A 6000-nucleotide genomic window follows, 5' to 3' on the forward strand; every position below is an offset into this window, starting at 1 on the left:
ATTCCTTACCCGTACCCGGCCGCACCAGGGTCGCAAATGGGTACCCGTACCCGGCCGTACCCGTTCCCTACCCGAAATGAGTGACAAACGGTTACTTACCAGTGACTCACGGCCTACCCGTACCCGTACCCGGCCGGACCAGAGTCGCAAACGGCTACCCGTACCCGTACCCGGCCGGGTAGCCGGGTATCGGGTAGGGTACGGGTATCGGGTACCCGGTTGCGACCTCTGTCCAGCGCTGACCGTACACAGCCGTGTAGCGATGCAGCGCAACCGATCCACACATACGAAGGAGACATCACGGCAGCGGTGGCGGCGATGATGATCGATGATGATGATACACGATTTCGATTTAAAGCTTTCGTGACTGCAGGGATTCATCTTCTTGGTTCTTTCGGTAAAGTCACGTAGAAGGGAAGTAATAAAATAATAAAAAAATAAAACATAATAAAACAATTCTCACGACGTTTCGGCCACAACGCGTCGCCTCCACAGACCTGGTTTCACCTGAGGACGGCTGCTTGCGTTGTGGCCGAAACGTCGTGAGAATTGTTTTATTGTGTTTTATTTTTATTATTTTATTACTTCCCTTCTACGTGACTTTACCGAAAGAACCAAGAAGATGAATCCCTGCAGTCACGAAAGCTTTAAATCGAAACATAAAAGTGTTTTATTTTTATTATTTTATTACTTCCCTTCTACGTGACTTTACCGAAAGAACCAAGAAGATGAATCCCTGCAGTCACGAAAGCTTTAAATCGAAACATAAAAGTGTTTTATTTTTATTATTTTATTACTTCCCTTCTACGTGACTTTACCGAAAGAACCAAGAAGATGAATCCCTGCAGTCACGAAAGCTTTAAATCGAAACATAAAAATGTTTTATTTTTATTATTTTATTACTTCCCTTCTACGTGACTTTACCGAAAGAACCAAGAAGATGAATCCCTGCAGTCACGAAAGCTTTAAATCGAAGCATAAAAATGTTTTATTTTTATTATTTTATTACTTCCCTTCTACGTGACTTTACCGAAAGAACCAAGAAGATGAATCCCTGCAGTCACGAAAGCTTTAAATCGAAACATAAAAATGTTTATTTTTATTATTTTATTACTTCCCTTCTACGTGACTTTACCGAAAGAACCAAGAAGATGAATCCCTGCAGTCACGAAAGCTTTAAATCGAAACATAAAAATGTTTTATTTTTATTATTTTATTACTTCCCTTCTACGTGACTTTACCGAAAGAACCAAGAAGATGATACACGACTCCGCTGCTGCTGACACGATCATCTGGGCTTGGCCACCTTAATGTGAAATTGTAGTCGTTGCATCGACATCATGAGCCGTGCGAAGGAAGAAGAGGAAGACGAGGAATAGGAAGCTGAAGCTCTTCTCGATCACGCCCGGTGGTTGCTGAAGTGAATCACAGCGAGCAAAATCGTAACGCGTTTGTCACGTCGGCGTGGGAACTCGTTGATGCTTTGTTGGCCGCGCCGGGTGGAGGGAGGGTGTACGACACACGCGCACACACGTAATCCTTACGCTCCCCCCCACCCCGACACCTCCGATTAGCACCTGTTGGCTACGTACGGTGAGAACGAAGTTCAACACGCGTAGTATAATGTCCTCGACACGGCCATTATGAACCTCCGAAGAGGCATTGACTGACGGTCACCGCAGCCTCTGAGGGTGATCACGTGACTCCGATGTTCGCTGTCCTTCACACCCGCACCTCCGATTGGCACGGTTGGCTACGTACGGTGCGAAAGAAGTTCTACATACGTACACACGCACGCAGAGCGATCTGACCCCGCAACGGTTTCTTTATTACTCTTTGGTGCTTCCGGGAGAGTCACGTGGGTAGAAAATAACATAAATTAAATCACGACGTTTCGATCGCAACACAAGCGTCCATCATCAGGTGGAAGTGGAACCAGAGGTCGCAAACGGGTTTTGATTCCTTACCCGTACCCGTACCCGGCCGCACCAGGGTCGCAAACGGGTACCCGTACCCGTACCTGGCCGGGTACGGGTAGCCGGGTAACGGGTAGGGTACGGATATCGGGTACCCGGTTGCGATCTCTGGGTGGAACCCAAGGGTTGGGCCCACCAAAATCCGACATGAACTCTTGTTGCAGCAGCACTGTCTCCTATGTCGGCAATTGTCCTGCTGTGTCTGTTCCACCTGATGACGGACGCTTGTGTTGCGATCGAAACGTCGTGATTTAGTTTTAATTTATTTTCTACCCACGTGACTTTACCGAAAGAACCAAAGAGTATAGGTCCCTGCAGTCACGAAAACTTCAAATCTAGAGTTTTCTTTAACACGTTCCTTTCGGAGTAGTTTACACAACAAAGGCTCATTCCTAGCAGCGTGCTTCAGCCGCACCGAACCTCACAAAATAATATTCAGGGCCTACCTTGACTCCTCCCACCCTCAACCAGTATATATATACAACGACTGTTTTCTTGGAATTTCTCTCACTTGATACAGCTATCGTGCTGTGGCGGTTCCACCTGAAGACGGAAGCTTGTGTTGCCTCCGAAACGTCGTGATTTTTATTTTTTATTTTATTTTACTTTTATTAATTTAATTTTTTTACCTACGTGAATTTACCGAAAAAAACCTAAGAATAGGTTTTACCCTATTAAGGTCCCATATTGGCCTTTATCGAGATACAAAATAAAAATACGGTACCGTGGTAGATTTTACGAATGTATTCGTCGGTAAATTTCGTTTCGGAGTACGAAAAACTTCCACAGCACCCCCACCCGCCCCCTCGCCGCACCGTCCGCTCCCTTCCTCGGCTCCACGACGTCGAGTCACCAGCCAGCGACGCCACCGCGACCACTCGACCGCTGACTTCTTTGTTGTTGTTGTAGGAGTAGAGAAAAAAAACGACATTATTTTTTTGTTTTGTTACTTCCCAGCAAAAGCAGGAAGGCCCGAACACAAAAAAAACCACACACACACACAATGTGGTGGGGGGGGGGGGGGTTGGTGCACTGGACACGGCAAACCTCGACTTTCCCACCCTACAAAGACAAAGATCCCCCTCCCCCCTATAGCCTGCCACCGACTGTTGGGGCAAGTGCTGTTAGCGAGCAGCGAGCACCTATGAATTGCCAGCACGGCACACACGTGGGGTGGCTGGGTGACCAGCACCACGCCCGGCCGCCTTTGCCTCCCGAGTGGCCGACGTTGACGACACTCCGGCACCAGCTGCTCATTTGAGGCTGAGTCAACCTAGCGGGAGACCGAGGACCGATTCGCTTGATCGTCAACTTTGTCGTTGGTGGCGGTGAGCGCGGAATCGAACACGGCCCGTGGCAGAGGTCGCAACCGGGTACCCGATACTCGTACCCTACCTGATACCCGGCTACCCGTTTGCGACCCTGGTGCGGCCGGGTACGGGTACGGGTAGACCGTGAGTCACTGGTGAGTCACCGTTTGTCACTCATTTCCCAACGTCTTGTCTCTTCTCACAATTCAAGTTCCTAGAATCAACCCACCCGCGCCTGCAACATGGCTTCATCCCAGAGGTCGCAATCAGGTACCCGATACCCGTTTGCGACCCTGGTGCGGCCAGGTACGGGTAAGGAATCAAAACCCATTTGCAACCTCTGGCCTGTGGGCTTTGGAGCGCAGCGCGCTAACCACTACGCCACCGCTACCCCCCACCCCCAAACCAACCACACCTTCCACGTGAACTCCGTGACCTTCACTCGCGTGGAGGTGACGCCGGGTGGGTGGGTGGGGCAGGTCCCCAGTGGCCATGGCGTGCGCTCGTCACTCGGCCAGGACATTGTTCCTCTCGAACCAGAGCGCGGAAAATGCCCAGGCTGTTAATTCTAGATTTGAAGCTTTCGTGACTGCAATGATTCATATTCTTAGGTTTTTTCGGTTAAAGTCACGTAGGTAAAACATTAAAATTAATAAAAGTAAAATAAACGTCGTGATTTTTATATTTTATTTTATTTTACTTTTATTCATTTTAATGTTTTGCCTACGTGACTTTACCGAAAAAACCTAAGAATATGCCCAGGCTGCTCTGTCCCCACCTCTCTCCCCCCCACATCTCTCATATGATCCCTGTTTCATTGCTTTTATGGCTTTATTTTGGTGATTTTTGAAAAGTTTTTCGGTTTGGCCATGTTTGTTTGTTGTAGTACAGAGTTAGACTGATGGCCTTCATCTAAGTTGTCTTGTGGTTGTTGTTGTTTGACTTGCATCTCACTGGGATATTTGCACAGGGTTGGTGTACGGTGCTTTTTCTGCAATATTTTGCTGTCTTTACTTGGATTTTCTGTTTGCACTTAGTCACATAGTCACTTTAAGATGTTTTCTTGTTCATGTTTTCGTTTTTTTTTTTGTTGCGGTTGCACCCGATTCAAGAGCCGAATGGCTCACAGGGCTATACCTCTTCTTGGTTCTTTCGGTAAAGTCACGTAGAAGGGAAGTAATAAAATAATAAACATAAAACATAATAAAATAATATTATTATAAAAATAAAACATAATAAAATAATATTATGTTTTATATTTATTATTGTATTACTTTCCTTCTACGTGACTTTACCGAAAGAACCAAGAAGATGAATCCCTGCAGTCACGAAAGCTTTAAATCGCAATTCAGGGCTATACCTAATAAATGAAACTTGAAACTCTCTCTGTGTCTCGCTCCGTCGTTGCACTTGGCTCGCAGGAAGCAAGGGAAGGTCGTGGTGGCGCCTCCGTACAACGTGGAGAGGCAGAGAAAGAGAGAGGAGGGGGGGGGGAGCACACACGATCGCTCACCCGCTCGGATTTCGTCTCCCACGGGCGAGCGAAAACATTGGTGCCTAGACCGGGGGTCGTGGCGGGGGAGATGGAATTATCGCCGCCCCCCCTCCCACCCCCTCCCCATTGTGTTGCCGTGCTAAACTAAACGTATTTATTTTATTTCACCGGGTAAGGCGCCGTTGCAGAAGCTACCTGACCATCGCCAATGATAGCTCACACGGAGTGACTTGACGACGATTCTAAATGTGGACGGGAAACAACCGGAGGACTTGAAATATACAGCAGCAGCAGGCGTCAGGGTCGGGATCGAACCCACGAACTCCTGTACACCAGGCGAGGTAGTTAACATCTCCTAGCCACCGTGATGATGATGATAGAGAGAGAGACGCAAACCCCAAATATACAGCAGCAGGCGTCAGGGTCGGGATCAAACCCACGACCTCCTGTATACCAGACGAGGTAGTTAACATCTCCTAGCCACCGTGATGATGATGACAGAGAGAGAGACGCAAACTCCAAATATACAGCCGGCGTCAGGGTCGGGATCGACCCAAACCAACATCCGCCATTCACCACTAAATGACGTCGACATCACCACGGCGCTGGTGCCAGGCTACGTGCACTTTGAGGCCACGTCAAGTGTCGAAGGCCCGCTGACGTGAGGTCACGGGACAGACCGAGGTGCCATGGGTTGACTGACTGAGATGACTGGCTGATGCACGACCACCTGTGCTCCCCACTGTGTTTCAGCCACCCCGCGCTCCTCCGCCCTCCGCTGTTGCTGGAGGGCGACTGCCTCCGACTCCACCATTGGCAGCAGCAGCAGCAGCGTCGTCCTTCACGAGCATCTTCCTCCACGCAGGACGATCTTGACACCGCTGGTACCGGTCGTCGGGAAAAATTCACTCAGCTCCACATCCATCTGTGCCGCATCAGTCCATCTCTTCTCTAGCGCGTGCCGCACGTGTATACACACACACGTGTGTACACGCACACACATGTACACGTGTACACAAAGACAAATATCCCCCGTATAGCCTTAACAGACTGTAGGGGCAAGTGCTGTTAGCGAGCACCTATAAAGGCTGGCACGGCACACGAGCGGGTGGGTGGCCAACACCACGCCCGGCCGCCTTTGTCTCCCTAGTGGCGATGTTTACACGTCGCACCAGGTACTCATTTGAGGCTGAGTCGACCGAGGGGAGGCCCAGGACCG

This window comes from Lethenteron reissneri, chromosome 48 (genome assembly GCF_015708825.2).
Source record: "Lethenteron reissneri isolate LAM-NWPU_2019-01 chromosome 48, ASM1570882v1, whole genome shotgun sequence".
Taxonomy (NCBI): Eukaryota; Metazoa; Chordata; class Hyperoartia; order Petromyzontiformes; family Petromyzontidae; genus Lethenteron; species Lethenteron reissneri.